Source organism: Podarcis pityusensis, assembly GCF_964106645.2.
Source record: "Podarcis pityusensis genome assembly, chromosome: 2".
NCBI lineage: Eukaryota > Metazoa > Chordata > Lepidosauria > Squamata > Lacertidae > Podarcis > Podarcis pityusensis.
In genome coordinates this window covers 33,383,891-33,406,361 of record NC_138029.1, presented here as the reverse complement: position 1 = coordinate 33,406,361, position 22,471 = coordinate 33,383,891, and the positions used below count along the sequence as shown (strand labels likewise).

Genomic DNA, 22,471 nt, shown 5'->3' with positions numbered 1-22,471 from the left:
TTGAAGTGGGTTTTCAGTTCCAGAGGAAAATTACAGTACACATGATTCAGATGTTACAGCAAACTATGGTTTGATCAAATCAGACAGGAAGGAAATTTGAGCACATAAAGGCAGTTGTAAGAAATTGAGCCAAATTATAATGGATGTCTGGATATATATATATATATATATATATATATATATATATATAACCAGCTCTATTATGGACATTTTCTTTCTTTCAATTCACACTCAAAATCAAGCAGCATTTTTTGTTCTTCTTACATTTCCATGAATGCATGCATTTACATTTTGGATCATTATCATTAGGCATTGTTAGAACACTTTTGATACCTTGACAAAAGTGTGAAGAACTTGGAAAAGCTCCCCCTTCCCTTTGTTGTGCGTTGCTTGGAACAAAATGTTGGAAATTCAGCTGAGGGTGGCAATGTGGCTGTTTCCCTCTGATGTGATTGGTGAAGCTCCTATTCAGTGTAGTGTGTGAGAGAGGAATCTCAGAGCCAGTAGCCAAATATGGCCCTCTAGGTTTCTCTGTCTGGCCCTTGGCACTCTCCCCAGGCCATAACCTTCACCAGCCCTAGCTTGCACCATCCTTGGATTCCACCCCCCCCCCAAGGTGGAATGCGTCCTTGAACTCTGATAATGAGGCAATAGTGGGTGGATCAAGAAATGTAATTTTTACTTTTGTACGGTAGGCTAGTTCCTGCACTCAAACACCCCTCTCTATCCTCCATGCAGGCAAGCAAAAGGCATCATCAGAGTTCAAGGACATATACCAGCCAGGCAAAATCACTCATGGAGGGTGCCAAGTAGGGTTGGCAAGAGGTGTGGGAAGTGTCCTGAGGCAGAAGGGCTTAGAGGGACACATTGCTTCCCCACCAGGCCTGAGGTACCTTCCCCTGCTATGGAAACTGATGCTGGCATGCAATGTGAGTATTGGCCATATCCTGATTATTCATAGTGGAGTAGCCCCACATTCCTGACCCTACTGCTATCTTGACGCAAAGACTGGTTGAGAATTGCCAGGGTGGGTGATGGTTGTTGGAGAAAACTAGATTTAGAATATAGTGCGAACTTGGATAGGTTTGTGGAAGAGGAATTTGCAGTTTTGTTCAGCTCTTTAGATAATAATATATGGGAATATTTCTGGCTGTACTTTCAATCTTCAGCCCTGTTGTGGTATTTTGCGAACCCAAGATATTGAACTCTGGCAGCAGCAGCAACAACAACCTGAGGATATCTTCCTACTATAAAATTGCCAAAACTTTTTAGTAAATTTCTGCTGGGAGTTCTGATGATGACAGGTGGTGAGGAAGTGCTTTCTGCTGTAGGTTTGCACTGTGCCTGCATATGTAGTTTATATCTACAGCCACTTGTCCACTTTTCCTGTTTCAACGGGAAGCAAATGGGAGGTAAAGCTTGTCTGAGCTCTTGGTCTTGTTCCTTGGCAAGGAACGCTTCCAGAAAAACATCTAACAACCCCACTCTGGACAAAGCTGAAGTTCATCTTTCTTTCTTCACTTCGTTTTCTGTTATTCTCATCATAATTAATGCCATTTGGGTAGCTGAGCTATGCAAGAGCTTGAACTGTCTATGCTACGCCCTCTCTCTTTCTCTCTGTGTGTACACACACACACACACACACACAGTTCAGTTACAACATGCTGCTTGTAATCTGCTTTAATCTCTTTCCTGGACTGGAAGGAAATGCCTGGCTTGCGGACGCATGGCTCTGCCAGACGTGTGGCTCTTGGCTGTATCGGAGGCAGAAGAATTACCCTGTTCCCTGCCCTGACCTTTGCTCAAAGTATGGCTTGGCTTTGGTTCACTGAGGAAAGTGTTTACACAGGTCTGGCTCAAATGCTTTTTAATAAAGCCTTCAGCCCTTCTAAGGCATTGTCCTCTGATAAACCCAAGCATACATTCCGGGCAGGGCAGTGGTGGGGGAATGCGAGAGAACTGACCCCTCTTCAGTTTCTGCACCAAAACACTATGAACTTTGCTGCAGGACTGAAAATGAGTTTCAGGTCAGCTGAAACTACAAGTTCCATGTGTAGTCTGAAATGCCATCCTGATGTATTCGCAGTTGGTGTGTGTCAGACTGTATATATATATATATATATATATATATATATATATATATACACACACACACACACACACACACACACACACACCAAAAACATTCATTGGATCAGCATTCAAATTCAGCGTCATTATGGAGATGGTGAGAGAGTTAGTGTGCTGTTCCAGAATAGGAACTTTTTTTCATATGTGGTGGGCATGTAAAAAGGTTAAAGAGTATTGGGAAATGATTTATAACGAGATGAAAAAAATGTTTAAAACAACTTTGCCTAAAAGACCGGAGGCATTTTTGCTAGGAATCATTCAGACAGAGGTTTCAAGGTGCCAGAAAAACTTATTTATGCATGCAACAATGGCGAGCAGAGTTTTGTTAGCCCAAAAATGGGAAGTGAGGGAGGTCCCAGGTAAGGAGGATTGGCAGGTTAAGATTATAGAATATGCAGAACTAGCCGGCCTAACATATAGAATAAGAAAGCAAGAAGAACATGTATTTAAAGCGAAGTGGATTTTTTATTTTTTTGCTGAGTATTATACGGAAAATAATTGCACACAGTTGAAAACTTTGGCAGCATTAAAGTAAATTCAACCGTATAATAAACACTTGAGTGATGTAAGATAGGAGAACTGAATAAAATGGCTACAGTAAAATATACAGGGATGGTGGATAATGAACCATAGAAGGGGAAAGAGGGAAGTCATTGAATGTATGGTACTATGTAAGATGTTTATTTTGAGATGTGAAATTGAAAAATTAATAAAAACTATAAAAAAGGAGTTCCAGACTAGGACCGGAGGACACCAGGTTCAAATCCCCACCCAACCATTGTGCTCACTGGGTGACCTTGGGTCCATTTCTTTTAGCCTAACTAACCCCATAGGACTGTTATGCATATAACACGGAGCAGGAGAGCCATGTGCATTACCTTGGACTTCTTGGGAGAAAGGAGGGGGTATGCATGCAATAAATTAATAAAGTAATATAACATCATGAGGTTGCTTGTGCATCTGAAATGGGAGCAGCTGTGGCTTTTACTTTTCTCTCTGCTTCTCCGTGAAAATCAAATGGAAATGCATTTGGCTTCCACAGTGCCAGGATGGAAAAGATGGAAGACATCACCACTTGTGATTCCTATTAGTTATAAATTACTAACTCCAGATGTTGTTGTTATCATACATTACATTCGTGATCATTTGTGCTCATGATGGTATCAGGTTGGTTATACACAATCTCACGTCCTACACTGCTTGCACCGACAATAGTTATTTTGGGGGGAGGCATACCTTTATACTTATTCAAGTGCATGTCCAGTCAGTGCATGTCCTGTAACATCCTCTTTGAAATCCCCAGAAGGTTTTATGTTGCATTTTTTTCAGGGAGGGGTGGTTGTTGTTGTTGTTCCACTTTTATTGTCTTGTAGTGCAAGAGTTGCTCCTCCAAATTGCAATAACACGATAGCATTGAGGAAGCAATGCAAAACCACTTATTGAAAGAAATGGTGTGTGGACAGCCCACTACAAATCCACCATGAATGCACTATTATGGTGTCAACAGCATGTTGCAGAATAGACCTGCAAAAGACTCAAACTGTTCTGGAGAGATGCTAAATGTCAAAAGAAATTTGGCTGGTAGATAGTGCCAAAAACAAACGAAAAAACAACACCCCACCTGAAAATTGACTGAGAAATCAGCTTTAAAATCATGACTTTATGGTACTACGGAGCTCATAACAGCCTTTTGATTTTCCAGTAGAGTAATAGTTATTGTTGCAAATATATTCTGCTTTGTTAGATAGGTGTCTTCTTGCCTATCTGTGATTTAAAATCCACAGCAAAGCTGGGTTTTCATGTGTCAGGGAACTGCCATCGGAAGGAAGGGAAGTGAAAGGGCTCACACAGGTTGGGAGAGACTCAGCAGCTGAAGAGGGAACCAGTAGGGGGAGAGGAGCTGAGCTGAGGGAAAGGGAGCTGGAGGGATGGCTCAGAGACACTTCCAGCGAAAACAGTGGGGAGGTTTCAGGACCTCCTGTAGGGACACCCACTCCTCGCCGGAAACTGTCACGCAGAGAGTCCAGAAGACGTGTTTCCGTTAAGGAGCTTTTATGTTGGAAGCGATTCCGAAAGCAACCACTGTCGGAATCTGCCAGCGACTGACGGAGCCATGTTTAAGGGGCTCCGTTACAGACAGAGGTTTGCAAACTTGACCAAACTCTGAGGGACTAGGATTTTACACACAAGCAGCTCATCGTCCCATCACATCATGTCATGGAAGTTCTCATGTTCTCCTGACTTAGAAAAGGAACCTGGATAATGAGAAGGAAGCTGCCTTTGACTGACAGTAAGCTCAGGCAAACCTGGGAGTTCTTTAGAGTTGATTTCCTTCCAACTCTTAAGAAATATTTCGCAAAGACCTTTTAATAGTCTATTTCCTTGCGCAATATAGCACGCATCTAAACTATTTGCATTATCAAAAGTTCAAATCCATGGCCGTGCTATTTACATGGGACGACATTGCCACAAGCCAGTAACTCTGTGGAATTTTAGCAACGAAAAGCATGTTTTTTTGTTTTAAAATTAGTTACAGTATCACAACCTGACTCAGAAACTTGCTTTGGGCCAAACAAGTACCTTAATGATCAAGCGTGTGTGTGATGTTATGCTTATAGCTAAAATGATTAGATAATGGTTTGAAACTGTTTTCAGATTATGTGCAAAGCATTTTGAGGTGGTAAGTGACTTTACATGTAGCATGACCAGGTATCTGTTCATGCAGCAGGGATTATTCTTTCTTTCCTCCCCCTGTAGTCCCCTGTCACCCCAAAAAAATTTTTAGGAGGCTTGTGGGACCCTCTGGAAAAAGCTCACTTTGTCTGGATTTTCACTTTATGAAATAAGGCAACCCTACGCTGAGTGTCGCCCTCCATGTAATAGGGAAGAGAGACACTTAACCGCAGACTCCTCTCATGTTTCTGTGGCAATGTGGATGTAGAACTAAATGGGCAGATCCAATCCCCTGGTCTTTCCCATATCATTGTTGCTTGACAGAGGTTGGGGAAAATGACACTGAATGAGAAGGACCTGATGCTTGTCCATGGAAATGTGGTGCTGGGCTTTCAATGTTATGCTGCTTGGGGCAAATCCATAGCTAAATGTTTTCATACTGCTGCTGTAGCATTTGATGCAGAGAACAAACTTTCACAAGCCATGCTACAGTGAATGTGATCACAAATATTATACCCAGAACATGTCTTTGGGTTGTGACATTGTCTTCCAGTGCTGAACCTTGCTATGAAACTCCACATTACTCTGGCCCATCAGCTTCACTTTCAAGTCTAACATTTGTCCACCGCACTGGGGAGACTCACAAAAAGAGACACACATCCCATCTTCTTCCAACATCCATCTCCCTAATCTTCTAAATTCTTCTCCTGACCTTGTCAGCAAAACTAGTGATATTTCAGCACCTTGCCCTAACGCTAGGCGCATCAGGTGATATCCAGTGTTAATCTTTGAAATACATGGAAAGGAGTAACTTAAGTCATTAATTTCAACGGGTCTACTCTGAGTACAACTAACATTGAATATTGCCCATCATTTTACTCTGACCCTTCCTATGGAGTTTTGCTTTAGTTCCAAAAGGTCGCACAGTTCTAAGTTGTATTATTCAGCACTATTTCATATTGTGTGAAACCACTGGAGGACCACAGGTTCCCCATCCCCCATTTTGGGAATTTGTGTTGTATATGATGAGTTGAAGAAGAGCAAATAGGAAACAACTAGCAACGCTGGCCATGTTCTCAACTAGCTATCCCAAGAACCACATAAACCTGGAGTATGCAAATGCTTTCCTCCCATTTTCTTTGTCTCCAGGGTCCCTTTGCAGTTTCTGGCCTAGTTAATCCTGAATTGCTTCTTCAAGCTCAAGCACACATTAAATTGCAACTTGTACAGAGTGAGTGCACCATATAAGTTAGAAGGCCTTTGAACTGCTCATTATAGTCTCCTACGCTGAAGCTATAACAGTGAAAGTGGTTGTCCTTCAGTAATCAGGGACCAGAACCCACCCATATGCAACCATCAGCTGACTGCATATGGGTGGAAGTGGCCAATTGCTTCCCACCCACCAACATCATGAACATAATACAGGACTAAACGACATTTTATGCAAAAACATGCGTAAAGAATGGCTTGTTTTTCTGGATAGCAGAGCTTTGAGAAACGGTAGTTTGCAGTTGAAAAGTATGCGAGGGGCCTTTAACTTTTCCTCCCCTGCCTCCGATCTCCCGGAACGGCTTTTCTCCATGTGCGATTCCAAATGCACATGCTGTGACGTTAACATATGAGAGTGCTGGAGGTGAAATAGTTAAACAGGTTGCCCAATCAGAACCCAGGGGGTGGAGTCAGAGGGACTATAAAACCAGCTCTGGGAGGGGCAAAGAAGGGAGTTCGTTGGGAGTTGGGTGGTTGGTTGGTTGGAGTGGGAGTGAATTGGGATAGAGTATGTGGGTAGGTTGAGTTAGTGTAGCAAAATAAGCTGAGTCAGGAACAGTTAGGAGCTAGGAAGACAAGTAAATATCTGAGAGGTGGTTTAGTGAGTGAGAGCAGGTAGCGGAAGTTATAGGTCTGGATAGGCACCCCATGATTGTAATTGACCGATACCGTTTATGAAACCACACTGTAATGGTTTCTAAGGGGGTTGCTTGTGCGTAAGCAGGCAACTATCTCCCTGGCTGGGTGCAAACACCTGGCTGGGCTGCCAAAGTAAACCTTATCTGTCCGGACCGCCACTCACCCGTGGCTGACTCAGTCGCTGGCAGAATCCGTGAGTGGGCGTTTCTTAAACTTCTTCCAGCAAAGAAGCTCTTTGACGCCTAGTCTCCGCGTACCCTCTCTGCGTGAAAGCCTTCTGCGCTGAGAGGGCGTGGACAACGGAGGACCCCTACTCTCCCCGCTGGTCCCAGGCGAGGAGTCATGGGACCACCTCGCCACTTCCACCACCTGCCCCCCTTCTCCACTGGTGCTACACTGATTCTCTTCCCCAGAAGAGGAGCTGCTTCTCCTGATCCCTGGACGCTCTCTGGAATCCCTCTGGCTTTTGCTCTCTCCCTCCGGCACTGATGGCAGTCCCCTGACACACACGCTTGTTAAACCGCAATAAATAAACAGAAGTTTACATTCCAATTTAACCCTGACTGGACTCAGTATTGTACCAGCTAGGGCCTGGGTGGTGGCAGCGAGAAATAAAGTGGTGGCACAGGGATCAATAGACGGTGAAACATCTGGGGACCCTGTGTGATCGCCACACATGCTTGGAACCTTGTGGGGGTGGGGAGGAGCTTAGGGGAGTGATATGAAGTGGAGAAGCCCACTTCGCCTGCTACTTCTCTGCTCCAAATTGCCCCTCACAAAGTGGATTTTCCTTAAACACTAGGTCGCTGGAGGACTGTTCCATGCATTTACATACAGCATGCAGATAGGCCCAACAGCAAATGGAAAAACAGACCAGAGTATAGCAGTCCAGACAGTAGAGTCAATGCAATTACTGTATTACACCCTGCTTATCAGTTGTTCTCTCCCCTGGAGTTTTTATTGCTAGGCACATTTATATTAAAAATAAACACAAGCCAAGATATCATCCTGGGTTCACCGAGGACCTTATCCCACTTCTCCCCCCTGGAAACAATTCACTGCTTGCAACTGGGACTGAAACATGGAAATATACTGCTTGAAGAATCATGCTTTCACATTGCCTGCACACTGGCCATTACACCAGCTCTGAATTAACTACTATGCTAGGAACTACATGGAGTAAGGCCTCATATAGCCTGAGGTCCTTGGGCAGAAGGAAAACTTAGAATATTCATAGTTTGGCCAACATGGAGAAGCAAATGTTCCATGTATCAGAGAAGGTTCTTTGGGTAGAGGAAGATGAGATAGGCAGGATGAAACAGGGTACTGGGTAGGACATAATAATAATATATACCCCGCCCATCTGGCTGGGCTTCCCCAGCCACTCTGGGCGGCTTCCAAGAAAAGTAATGCATCAAACATTAAACACTTCCCTAAACAGGGCTTCCTTCAGATGTCTTCTAAAAGTCTGGTAGTTGTTCTCTTTGACATCTGGTGGGAGGGCGTTCCACAGGGCGGGCGCCACTACCGAGAAGGCCCTCTGCCTGGTTCCCTGTAACTTGGCTTCTCGCAGTGAGGGAACCACCAGAAGGCCCTCGGAGCTGGACCTCAGTGTCCAAGTAGAACGATGGGGGTGGAGACGCTCCTTCAGGTATACTGGACCGAGGCCGTTTAGGGCTTTAAAGGTCAGCACCAACACTTTGAATTGTGCTCGGAAGCGTACTGGGAGCCAATGTAGCATAGTGGTTGCTTCACATTTTCTGTCCCTGAGCAGAAATCCCAGCTTAGCTAGCGAGGCTGATGGGTTTTGTTCGTTAAGGTGGAATTATTTGGCCGTGTGTGATATGTGGCACACCGGGATCATTTCATTAAATTGTTCTTGAAGTGCATGGCCAAATTTAGCGTGGGGCACCTTATTAACTGTTCCATCTCTCGACTTGTCATGAGCGGATGACGGAGTAGTTCCGGGAATGTGCGGTGAGTAAGATTGGATCATGGTCTTCAGGTCCGTTGCAGTCCTATGATTCCAACAGCAATGCCCGCCCCCCCCTTCCAGGAATGCATTCTGCTGTTCTCTGCTGCCACTCTTGATTGGTGGCTGGGAGTGGGGAGGGTCATCATTGCTATCTGCCATTCACTCAAGGCAAGTGAAGAAAGGTGGGAAGCCCAGTTCTGTTGGAACATCATTGCAGCTGCCTATTATTTATGCAAACAGCACTAGTAGTCTGTGTTCACCAGTGACCATGCCATCAGTGCCCTCCAGATGTTGCTGAACTATAATCTCTTACCATTGTTCATAGTGGCTGGAGCTGATGGGGTGCTGGGAAAGGATGGCTTGTGTAAGTAAGCCATCCTGGACAGCTGTGCATTTTCTGTGCAAACCAATTCCATCCACTGCTGCCCTTCCCTCCTCTACAGCATTGGTAGTAGCTAATAGGTATGGACCCCGCAGCTGTTGTGGTGAAGGGCAAGAACCAGGATATAAACCATTCCAGTGGGCAGAACGGAGCAAATGATTTCACAAATGCTTTATTAATTATATATGTATTTTCTGGTTGTTAGCTGCTTTCAGGGGATAAAAATGCAATAAAGGGTGGGGGGGGGGACTACATTTTTCCACACCCTTCACTGTATGTAGATGCTGATAAACTATAAAGCAGAGGCATAAGACCCTGGGATGTAGCTGAGCAGAGGGACCCGTATCCTTTAATCTGGCCCTGATCCAAACCATACCAGAAAAGAAATTATTCAGTTTCTCCGGAAAAAAAAAATATCCAGGGAAATATATATAAAATAACTCCCCAAGGCCGCTTGTTTCCTTGGCCAACTGTTCTTACAAAGTTGCAGCTTAAACCCGTTGATTTCTGTCCTTCCCTGAGGTATCCTCTATCTTCTTTATAGCAGCCTTTTAAACTTGTGAAAACTGTTAATCCTTTTTTCCTCCAGGCTTAATGTACCCAGTTTCTTTCTGGTCCACGCTCATTTTTCTTGCATTCAAAACACTTCAACATCTTTGTTGCTCCCCTTTGAATCCTCTCCAATTTGTCCACATCCTCCTTAAAAATCTGGCAAAGGGAGCCGAACATAATACTTCTTCGGCTTAGCCTTAAGTGGTGCCAAGTGGAGCAATGCTATTCCTTCCTCTGTTCTGGATAGAATGCTTCTCCCCCCTCCCCCTCCCCTTTTTTAATTTTTTTGGCTAATGCAGCTCAAAATGGCATTTTGGTATTGTGGACGGATGGGAGGGGTGGGGGTAGGGGGAGCACATTATTGCTGATTCATGTTCGGCCTGTGATCTGCTATAACCACACACACACACACACACACACACACACACACCCATCTGTGCTTTGTTTTCTGAAACAAGAGATACCATGGCTCAGGCCTGCCCCTCCCTATTTGATTAATGTGGTGCCATTTATTATGACAGGAAGGTTCATTTGTGCCAAACCTTGGGGTCACTTTCCCTCCAGAGTCAGAGGCAGCCTGTCTCTGGTTACCAGCTGCTAGGCTTCCCATGGACATCTGGAGGACCACTGTGAGAACAGGATCCTGGGCTAGATAGGCCACACTGATCCAGCTGGGCTTTTCTTCTGTTCAAAACTCACCTACTCCTTGTTATTACAGTGGGAAGTGGTGGGACATGAATTTAGGGGGGGGGGAGATTTATTTTTTTAAAATTATTATTAGGCATATTTATATTCTGCACTTCTGTTGAGAGCTCATGAGAGCTCAGAACAGCTGAGTTACAACACAGCACAAAAACGATTCACCAAAATGAGATCGACAAGTAAACCCAATTTAATGATATTTTATTGAGGATTTTTGTTCATGGTACAGGAGTCCAACTCTATGAGAATGGTATTTAGAGTTCGCAATGATACCTTAGGCATGCGCTTCTTCCTTCAAAGCCTCCTAGAGGTATGATTTAAAAAAAAAAAAAATCTTAACACCTCTATATCTCAACGTGTTCAGCAATGTAAAGTGGCTATTGTGCTATTGGATGGCCTCAGTGGTGCAGCGCGTGCTTTGCACCGAGATAGTCACAGGTTTAGTCCAGGGGTCAGCAAACTTTTTCAGCAGGGGGCCTGTCCACTGTCCCTCAGACCTTGTCGGGGGCCGGACTAGATTTGGGGGGGGGAATGAATGAATTCCTATGCCCCACAAATAACCCAGTGATGCATTTTAAATAAAAGCACACATTCTACTCATGTAAAAACACCAGGCAGACCCCATAAATAACCCAGAGATGCATTTTAAATAAAAGGGCACATTCTACTCATGTAAAAACACGCTGATTCCTGGACCATCCGCAGGCTGTATTTAGAAGGTGATTAGGCCGGATCCAGTCCCTGGGCCTTAGTTTGCCCACCCATGGGTTTAGTCCCTAGCATCCCCAGTTAGCATCAGGAAGGTGAGCTGGGAAGGATCCACATCCAAGACTCTGAAATGCTACCAGTCAGTATAGATAATACTGGACAACTTCATGCAGAGTTTTCACCTGTGAGGATCATTTACAAGCTTCAGTGCCCTGGATAGATGATGTTTTGTTCCACCCTGTTCACTTTGACTGGGGTCCACTAGACCTCAATGCTGTTTCAACAAATTAAAACACACAGATGCACACACCTCTGTGCATGCAATCTTGCACACTCCATACGAAAGAGAAGCAATGGAATTCCATGGAATAATAGACTTCTTTGTTGTAGGAGAACACATGGAATATGAAGTGGTAGAAGCTGGGCTTTGTGTGTTACATTATTTTATGTCCTTTTGAGGTCAATTATAGACGATCAATCCCAGTATGAATTGCTTACTGTTGTCGTGGACTATTCCTCTTTCATTTAACTGTAACGCACGTTGGGTGGCTAACACACATTTAAGGGGTCCTGGTTAACACTCCTCAGCTGCAAAGTGGTAAGGGACAATTTGTAGGTGTGCCATTCCCAGTCTTCTGGGCAGGATAGTAGTCTAGCTGAACTAGTGAGTGTAAATACTGAGCAGCTGAACAATGACCAAGACGGGAGCTGTCCAGCAGTGTGTTAGCTGGGTTATCAAGCACCATTGTTCTCCAAAGCACTTTGAATGCTTTCAAGTCTAAAGCAGGGATGGGAGAATCTGTGGCCTCCAGGTCTACGAGTCTCAGCAACCGCAGCCAGCCTGTTTAATGCTCATGGATTATGGGAGTTGTAGTCTAACAACATCTGGAGAGCCACAGGTTCCCCAGTCCTGCTGTAAAACACCATAGAAACAGTGGCAAAGCCATAAAGCCAATGGTATTTACCCAGTTTCATTCCCAATGTCATGAAGTGAATAAGGCAGCCTTCTCTAACCTAGTGCCCTCCAGGTGTTGTGAGGAAACTGGCCATCAGTGGCTATTAACCGCAGTCAGAGGCAGTATGGCTCTGATAGCTATTTGCTGGGAATGACAAACCGTCTTGTTGTGCTAAGGTTCTGCTTATAGGTTTCCAACAGGCATCAGGATGGCCTCTGGGAGAGCCGGATGCTGAACTAGAGAGATCTTGGACCTGATCTAGCAGGGCTGCTTTGATCTTCTAAGGTTGAGTCTCTTGGAAGAATCCATCTAATTCAGCTGAACTCCCTCTCTCCCAATCAGCTGGCTGCAGTCTCATCTAAGCTGCAATTTAAACCAGCTTTCAATAGCCAGACTTTCTTCCAAGGGACCTTGAGAACAGGACCTTTCGTGGAGATGCTGGAAACTTTGCTAGAAACTTGCAGCTATCTCACAGAGCGGCCATTCCCAGGGTTTCTTGAGGTAACCATTTATGCATTGCCAAAGAAGAGGAGATGCATCACCAAACCAAAGGACACAGATTTACATGAAATTTGCATGAGCTAATTTTATATGTATGGGTGTACAGTTAGAAATAATTACTGTAATGTAAAAAGAATAGAGGTTCAGCGGGCTGGATTCAATTAAAAAGCTGCACTAGTGGAAGGCAACACTAGATAGGCTAGCACAATAGGGCTTTACCCCTCCCCTCCCTGTGCCCCTACACCCCAAATCAAGTCAGTAGGGTGGGAGAACAACAGAACAGAGTGGTGGGAGAGGAGATGGTTCCATCTAGCTGGCAGAAATTCTTGCACAGACAAAGCAATTGCATTAGCATGATGCTGGATTCAACTCATAGCTGTCAACCTTCCCTTTTTTTGTGGAAAATTCCCTTATTCCAGCACCGTTTCCCGCTGCTTCCCACTGCTATCCCGGATTGTTAGATATCCCGTAGACTGTCCCCAGGACAGGTGAGGCTGCTGATCCCTTATTTTCAAATCTGAAAGTTGACACCTATGATTGCACTCAATGTATCTAACCAGGTAACCTGTGTGGCTGTACACTCCTCTCTCCAGAAGTTGCCTTGGTTGGGCAACTTCATAGCCCCTGCTATCCTTTCTCGTAGTTCTTTATCTTTAAGCCAGGCTTAGATCTGTCAGCCTTTCAAACAGTGGGCTGTCCTCTGTACAGTAGGGCAGCTGGCCACTCTAGCAGAAACCCTAGCCATTCATCTGATTTATGTTTGTAACGTACACATGCCTGAACATCTATTGCTCCCTGCGCCACCATGTTCTCCTTCACTCTTGCTTTCACTCTCGTTATTAACTGCACCTGATTTCCATAAGTCATTATATAATCTAGGGCTGGGAAATGTCGTCGTCCCCCCCCCCGATATATCATCCTTGACCGTGAGCCATGCTGGCTGGGTCTGATGAGAGCTGGAGCTCAACATCTGGAGCTACAGAGGCTCCCTGTCCCTGGCATGGTCCCTCCATATATCTCATGGTCAAATATTGTTTTCATAATCTAGAGCCATTTGCCTTCTTCCTCGTTCTGTGCTGTATTGTTGTCTTCACTGCAGGCAGCATTGCATCCTTAACTATCCCAAGGGATTTTCATGAAGGTTTTTATTTCTAAAAGCTAATAAGTTGCAGCCTGATTACCTAAATGTGGAAAATGTTTCGCTGGGCCCAGAAAGGGGTTTCTGAGATGCTCATAGGCCTGAATTGCCCAGGATATGCTTTCAGACTTGCCTATTTATAGAAACAATCATCATCTTAATGTCTTGGTTTGCTCCCATCTAGAGCTGGTGTCACAGTGCCAGCCTGTGAAAAGGAAACCCATCTTTTTTACCGTCCGCAAGAGACAACCTCTCTGGTCCTCCATATCTGATACCCCAACTCTGGCTGTAGCCACAAAGCCACCCATTAGTCTTCTAACATTTGCTGTTGCAAGGGTTGCCACCTTTAAGTGAGCTTCTCACAGAAGCTCGGCACATAGAAATATGCCATTTCCATCTCCATTCCAGGAAAAGCTTCGCCTGCTTAATGTCTTGCATACCTAGCTGCTGTTAAAGCCACAGGAGGAGAAAGGTCAGTGGAAGAAGCGGCAACTCTCTCTGTGGCAAGGAAAATAGCGAGCACATTTGTGTGCTTAAATGGCTGGCAAACCAATGAGAAAGCACCCTTTAAAAAAAAAAAAAAGGACATGCCGTATTTTTCGCTCTATAAGACACATTTTTTCCCTCCTAAAAAGTAAGGGGAAATGTGTGTGCGTCTTATGGAGCGAATGCAGGCTGCGCAGCTATCCCAGAAGCCAGAACAGCAAGAGGGATCGCTGTGCAGCGCTCCCTCTCGTTCTTCTAGCTTCTGGCTTAGCCAGGCGCAGCCTCTTCAGGGCAGCGGGGAGCCTTCATCCCACTGCCCTGAAGAGGCTGCGCAGCTATCCCAGAAGCCAGAACAGCGAGAGGGATCACTGCGCTCCCTCTCAGTGTTCTAGCTTCTGGCTTAGCTGCGCTCTGTCCCTTCCCCCACCTCCCGCAAAAGCCCCCAAGAGCCGCGCTCCCTTTAAAGAGCCTGGGATGCATACAGGCTCTGCTCAGCGCTCCCTTCAAAGAATATTTTTTTTCTTGCATTCCCCCTCTAAAAACTAGGTGCGTATTAAGGTCAGGTGCGTCTTATGGAGCGAAAAATATGGTAATTTAAAACTGAGTTTTAAATCCAAGGAACGTTTGGAGCTGGGAATGCATTTACTATTATCTTGACCTAAGCTTGGTAGGGAATCCAGCAACCACACAGAAACGCAACCAGCACGTGTTTCAATGTCATCCTGGTCATAGTTGGGTTGTTTGCTGATTTCAGCAAGACTTAAGCACCCCAACTGCTGCTGCTGCTGCTGCTGTGCAGGAACTCAGCCTAATGCATCGTCATTTCTAATTGCCTTTTCACTCTGGAAGACAGCTCTCACTGTATTGTGTGACAGATCTCATTTCATTGTTCCGTGTTTAGTCTTGATGTTTGTGCTTTGCAAAGTTGAGCTTGTCTCCCTTCGTTTTGTTGCTGTTTATGTATAATTTAAGGCATTTTTAGTTGTCTTGTAATTGAGTTTCATGTGTCCCAGACTTATGCATCAAGAAGAAAATATCAATATTTAACATCCTCCACTGGTAATGAAGATTTGCATTTACTTCATTTTGGTTCCTGGCATATGAATATTCTGCACCACAGCTCCCTGGGTATTAAATTCATCCCCTGTTATGCAATACAATGTTAATGACAGGCAGGAAGCCAGATCTCTTAAAATGGTTAATGCTATTAACTCTTCTTAGTTGGTAGGGGAGCAGGGGAGAAACACATGCAGTTTATGAACAGGCAGGTATTCAGCTGCTGAATGCCTGAAAAACACAACTCCTTGGGGGCTTAGCTAATTGAGAATGTCCTCCTGCAGAGCTGCAACAGGGGAGGTGGGCCACATGAGTGGCGTTAACAGAGATTCAGGATGATTCCCCAGTTAGATCCCTATACACATGTCTGAATACCCATGCATAGGATTGGACTGACCTCCACCTGTTTTTTTGCTGTCCATGGGAATCATCTTACACTAATACGTGTGTGTGTGTGTGTATGTGTGTGCGTGTGTGGACTGCTTTTATGGTAAGTAATAGTTACTGGAAGCAGTCTGCATGTGCAACCACATTCTAATGGATGTGCTGCCCAGGGGAGGAGGGAGGGGAAGTATCACATTTTCCCAGGGTTTTAAAAATATTGTGGTTTGAAAGCTCAGAAAATGCAGAGTCCCTGCAACACAACCACAACCACCAAGTCAGGCATATGGACAGTGCATAGTCAATAGACTGTCAGTCCTCAAACAACTGATCCATGTGGGAAAGAGCCCTTGGTCTGGTGGTGGTGGTGGCTGTTTTTCCACAGAGACAAATAGTTGCAGATTTTATTCCAAAAGCTGGTGGAGAAATATGCATCTTTGTATAAACGCAACACAACAATAGTTCAAAAGAACATCTGGCGGCTGTGAGCAATGCAAGGGAGAAACAGAGCAAGGGAGCCGAGTTGAGGGCTCTTTGTAGCTGAGCTGGCAGGGCACAAAGCAGCGAATAAAGAAATAAACAAGGCCGGCAAGGAAAGGGTGTGCGGGTCACACCTGCAACATACATCTAAAGCATTCCAATAGCACTTTAGCAGCCACACCTTCATGCAAAGAATCCTGGGAACTGAAGTTTGCTAAGGATGCTCAGAGTTCTTGGTTTGCTAACTGTAATTAAGAAATGACAGTTCCTGGGACTCTTTGGGTGAAAGCCATGGCTGTTTGAGTAGTATAAAAAGGTAAAGGGACCCCTGACCGTTAGGTCCAGTCATGGCTGACTCTGGGGTTGTGGTGCTCATCTCGCTTTATTGGCCGAGGGAGCCAGCGTACAGCTTCCGGGTCATGTGGCCAGCATGACTAAGCCGCTTCTGGCGAACCAGAGCAGCGCACGGAAACGCTGTTTACTTTCCCGCCGGAGAGGTACCTATTTATCTACTTGCACTTTGATGTGCTTTTGAACTGCTAGGTTGGCAGGAGCTGGGACTGAACAACGGGAGCTCACCCCATCACAAGGATTCGAACCACGACCTTCTGATCGGCAAGTCCTAGGCTCTGTGGTTTAACCCACAGTGCCACCTGCATCCCTGTTTGAGTTGTATAAGAGTGCTTTAATTGTGTGGAGCTGAGGTGACTGAACTCTCCACCTGTCACCAGCCTGGCAGAAAGTGGGGAAAGCAGGAGAGCCCCCCCCCTCCCCGGGCTATGTTGTGCACAGGGCCCAGCCCTACCTTTATGCAGACATTAGGTGGTGGGTGCTAGGGGCGGAAAGCAGTGTCAAAATGTTGGAGGAGAGAGATGTCATACAGCTAGTTGTGTGCCCCCAGAGCTCACCGACTGCTGCCCTCAAGTACGGAAGAGGGCACTGCCCCTTTGCCAACATTGAGATAAGGTTCTACTGTCAGTCTGGTCAGCTTCTGCACACGGGACAGCACCATCTTATCCTATACCTCAGGTAGCAAAAGGATTTGGCCAGCTCTGGCAGTGCAGACTGCCCCAGCATACCATGTGCAGTTCTGGGATTGTCAACTGGTCCAAACAGGAAAAAAAATTGTTTATGGCACTAGACTTTATAAGGGTCTGAAAAGTGTCCAGTGAACCAGTAAACATTAGACTTATTGACCGCCTAGCCCGACAGAACCTTACCTCCAAAACCAAAGTGCACTTTCCCATAGAAAGTAATGCAAAATGGATTAATCTGTTCTAGACTTTTAAGAACAACCCCTAAAACAGCAATTTAACATGAATTTTATTATCTAATGAGACCGTTGATCCATAAAATGAAAGCAATAAACAATGTACTGCAGTCACACAATTAATCAATCAATCAATCAGTAGCTGAACTGGGTTCCACACAGTCACAAAAACAAAACAAAAAAAGCAGCAAAAACAAAAAATGCAGAATAAATAGCAAAAACAGACAGACCTCAGTGTAACACTCAAAACTGAGCATGTTTGGCTTCCAAAAAATGTTTGCAAACTGGAACACTTTCTTACGGGTTTGCAGTGTTTGTTTCCAAGTTGTTTGAGTACCAAGGCTTTTGAGAACCAAGGTACCACTGTATTGTTGAAAGCAAAAGTTGTCGACTCTCTTGGACAGCCTGTGTCTGCCATTGAAAGGGAATGTGCTGCTCTCTGCCACCATCGATCTCCAGGAAGACACATATGTACTACACAGGCCAGGCTAGGCCTGCCCCACCATATCACCTCGCCTGCTTCTTGATGTCAGCAGATGGTGGCGTTGGCCCGCAGCGATAGGACTAGGCCCCAATAGGATTCCACATGGTTGTGCAATACCGTCATGCCATCCCACTTGTGAAGTAATTGAACAATTGCTGAGCAGATGCTTCTGGGAAGAATGGGCTCCTTTTGCTGCTCTCTTAGTGGCCTAGCCCGGAGAGAAGCTCATAGATGCAACAGGTTCCATTGCAGACAGAACCCCCTACTGGCCAAACAAAGTCAAAACAGCTCCAGCAGATCTTGCTAGTGACACTGTGGGGAATTGGGTCCAGTGAGTTGATAGGCTATTTTGGGTTAAAATTTTTTAAAAATGGCAAATTGCAAATTGACAGCCTTTCTTTTCACAAGAACAGATAAGGCAAGCAGCAGGATGCCAGTTAGCAGGCAAACTGTCATCACCCACCACCGCCCCAGTTACAGTATTAATACGCACTGCCTCAAAAGTGTTGAACCGGGTGTCAAAGAGAAGCTTGTGTGTTTGCATAATGATTGATCTGCCAGAGATAGCAAGTTCTTTTTATGAGTTGTTTTGGGGCTGGAGTCCAAAGGACAGGTGGCAGGTGGTTAACTACATCTGCTGGAACATCAAGAAGTTCAAATAAAAGCGCTTCCTAACAGCATTACAAAAGTGGGCAAAGGCAGGTTCACTTTCAACTAAAGGAAGTTCTCACCTGTACATTTGTTCTCATAGTAGGCACCCCACTTTGAGAGTTAAACAAGCTGCTGCACTCCTAAATGCACCGAGAACACAACAAAATATATCTCCTGTTATCGTTGTTTTCCTATATCTATGCCTTTTCATCATCATCATCATCATCAAAATGAGGAGAAGGAGGAGGAAATTTTATAGTGCAGATTAGGGAACCTGTAGCCTCTCAGATGTTGTTGTGCTCCAACTCCCATCAGCCCCAGCCAGAATGAGCAATGATCAGGTATGATGGGAATTGTAGTCTGGCAACATCAGGGAGGGCCACAGGTTCCTTACCCTTATAATATGAACTTCATTGTTCAAAGCATCGTGCATAGATAGCACTGCTAAGCCTAGCAATCATTATTATCCCATATTTTGGAGGAGGGATAATGGTTTGCCTGAGGCCACCTTGAGAGTTTGTGTCTTGAGGTGGGATGGATGCATTAAGGAAGCAGTGCAGCCAGTGCAAGAGCTGCAATGGATGGTGGGAGATCTGGTTTTGAAATCCTACCCTGCCATGGACTTCAGGGATGAACGTGGGCAGATGCCAGTTACGCCTTATGTCTAAGGCTAAAATAGTGGCTTTGGTATCACCATCAGCTGGGATGGGGCAGAGCTGGCAAGATCTGTCAGAGGAGGATTCAAGGGTTGGCACTGGAGAGAGCTCAGGTAATGAGCTGGGAGAGGTTTCCGCCCCTTTGTTGTCGGGCATCACAAGTCAGCCTGTCCCCTGCTACTTGGGAGTGAAGTCCCCATGGTAGCAGAGGAGGCAGAGGGATGTCCAATCAGCAGGGCTGGCTGAACCAGAGGTTCAGAAGGACTGACTCAGGTCCCATCACAAGGGAGCGCCTGCAGGAGCACAGACTTGCAAGTACCGTCTTCTCGCTTTGGATGGGAAGCACACAAATGACTCTTCCTTCACTACTCTTTAAAAGTAGAGCAGCAGAGGCATGCCAAGTGTAGGGGCAACACCTTAGCTACTGCCTAGCCATGAATCTTAGAGCTGTGCTTGTAGACTTACGAACCGTGTATCTTGTAGTAATTATTATTATTATTATTATTATTATTATTATTATTATTATTATTATTATTTCTACCCCGCCCATCTGGCTGGGCTTCCCCAGCCACTCTGGGCGGCTTCCAACAAAATATTAAAATACAATAATGCATCAAACTTTAAAAGCTTCCCTAAACAGGGCTGCCTTCAGATGTCGTCTAAAAGTCTGGTAGTAGTTGTTCTCTTTGACATCTGATGGGAGGGCGTTCCACAGGGCGGGTGCCACTACCGAGAAGGCCCTCTGCCTGGTTCCCTGTAACTTGGCTTCTCGCAGTGAGGGAACTGCCAGAAGGCCCTCGGTGCTGGACCTCAGTGTCCGGGTAGAACGATGGGGGTGGAGGTGCTCCTTCAGATATACTGAACTGAGGCCATTTAGGGCTTTAAAGGTCAACACCAGCACTTTGAATTGTGCTCAGAAACCTTGAACTAATGCTGAGACTTGAGTCCAAATACTGTGTCTGAGGGTGAGAGCCAGGACAGTGTCATCTTTGCATGAAAGAACCCTATTCCTTCCCTAAGTTGTTGTATGTTTACTCTGCTTTTCCAATTCCATTCTCTCTTTCCTGGTCAAATGGGAAATGTGCATGAAATCCCCAAGCCTGATGGGTTGGGAGCAAAAGGTGTCTCCCAGTAAAGCTGTGTTTCAGCTTGAGAAGCTTAACTGAATTGTCCTGACTGGACACTAAACCATTGGGACACATTTATTGTTTGGAGCTTTTCTGGGAGTCATGGATTTGATTGCAGGCATTTTTAAACTTTCCTATAATAAGATTCCAGCTGATCTCATATGGCTTGGTGAGGTCAAAATCCTACTCCAGGTGTTTCCATTTCTCCCTGCTTGCAGTACGGTGAGTCTGTGGGGACTCAAGTCCGGGAAATAATAGATTTTGTCTGAGCCAGCCAATGCCTTCATCTCCATTTCCTCCAAGACCGAAGCAGACAAAACAAACTGCTTGGAGGAGGGGTGTGAATACTGCTTTTCTACTGGAAACCTTGGGCAACAGATTGGATTTCTAAATTCCTGGCTTAGTCTGCAACTGCTGGAAAAGGTGTCACACACACACACACACACACACACTCTGGTGGGATTCACCTAATCAATGCAGAACTTGCACAAGGGCTTCCACTTGCGCAATGGGGCTTTCCCCTCCTCTCCTTCCCTCCATGCCCCCCCCCAGCACTCTCCCAAATTGGCTTGGCAGGGTGGGGGGGAACTCTAGAATGGCACATAGGGGGAGGAGAGGGAGGATTGTTCCATCTGGCAAGCCTCAACTCTTGCATTGACCAGACATTCACCATAGCATGATGTTGAATTCCACCCATATATTCTGCTTTATATGAACAAAAACTGCTCTTAAAGGGGCTTATATTTCCTGCATCTGGCAGATTTTTTAAAGGTGTAGTTGGCTCAAGTGTTTGATTGTGAATGGCAGATCAACCAAAGAGGGGGAAAGGTAATATCAGCTGGAACAGATACCTCTGTGCTGCTACTTTTGTGAGAGCCTGGGTCTCTGGTAGTCAGATGGAAAATGTGACTTTGTTCCTTGGTCTGTTCCCAAGTGAAAATATTGCCAGCCAGCCATAGAAAATCCACCTGGACCTGGAACGATAGATGAGGAAAAACAAAGTTGTACTTACCTGTAACTATTGATCACACAGATTCACACACACTGACAAGGCTTGCACTGGTGGTACATACTGGGTTGTAGCCAATGCTAGTCCTACTCACAGTACCCATTGAAAGTAATGAACATGACTGACTCAAGCTCATTGCTATCAGTGGGTTGGATACAACCCATACTATATGTTTGCGTTGGTGACACAAATCCTAAAACTGGAAAGATACAGAGAATATGAGGGTGACAGGTAATTAAATGAAACATCCCTTCTTTTGGGGGCAGGGGAATGGTGGCAGTCCAGTGGTAGAATGCATACACATCCAGCAGGGCCGGCCCTAACATTGGGCAGAGTGAGGAAGCTGATTTGGGGTATCATGAAAGGGAAAGAAATGGGTTGCTATTCAATTTATCTGCCTTATATTTTTACCATGAAAGATGGGGGAGAGGCCCTGTGAGATATATATTTTTTGTCCTCGGAGACAGTCCAGCCTTTGGTACTATGCATCTTGACTACTCCATCTTAGGCAGCAGTGTGTCTTGGGCTGGCCCTGTACACCTACAAAAGGTCCCAGATTCAATCCCCAGGTAAGGTTAAGGGAGTATCTGCCCTCTCCCCTCTGTGATTTCCAGCAACTAACTGGCCTTCAGAAGCATTAGCACCTCTGGCTGTGAAGGCATAGCCATCAAGCCTAGTAGCCATTGATAGCCTTAACCTCTATGAATTTGTCTAATCCAGGCTTCCTCAACCTTGGCCCTTCAGATGTTTTGAGACTACAATCCCCAGCATCCCTGACCACTGGTCCTTCTAGCTAGGGATCATGGGAATTGTAGGCCAAAAACATCTGGAGGGCCGAGGCTGAGGAAGCCTGGTGTAATCCTCTTTCAAAGCCATTCAAGTTGGTGGCCATCACTGCGTCCCATGGGAGTGTATGGCATGGTTTATGCACTTTGCGACATATACTTGTACCTTGCTTTCCCACCCAGGAGCTGGAAGGTTTTGCACGTTTTCTTCACCTCCAGCTTTTTACACTTTTTTTTTTTTGCAACCAGCCCTGTGATGTAGGCTAAATGAAAATATGTAAGCAGCCATTCTTATCAATAGATTGCCGGGAGAGACAGGTGCAAGGGGCCCAATCCACATACAGTGTACGGGACCCAGGAAATCCTGTTGGTGTCCCTGTTTGGGATTTAGGGCTTGGGTTTATGCACATTCAAGTGTGGAGCCTTCGGTCTCACTAATGCTAGAGAAATGTCTGTGTCTT

At 45.4% G+C, this 22,471-nt stretch overlaps 1 protein-coding gene and 1 long non-coding RNA gene across 5 annotated transcripts in view; one reads left to right on the top strand and one right to left on the bottom strand.

The window, feature by feature from the left end:
* The window catches only part of LOC308470662 (uncharacterized protein), a 103,784-nt gene that overhangs the window by 50,091 nt on the left and 31,222 nt on the right, over positions 1-22,471 (top strand). The gene's annotated exons all lie outside the window — the stretch shown is intronic.
* LOC308470715 overlaps positions 21,025-22,471 on the bottom strand; it is a 32,665-nt gene continuing 31,218 nt past the window's right edge. Inside the window, exon 4 of the long non-coding RNA XR_013982589.1 lies at positions 21,025-21,190. This is a non-coding gene — a long non-coding RNA (uncharacterized lncRNA). The remainder of the gene's footprint in view (positions 21,191-22,471) is intronic.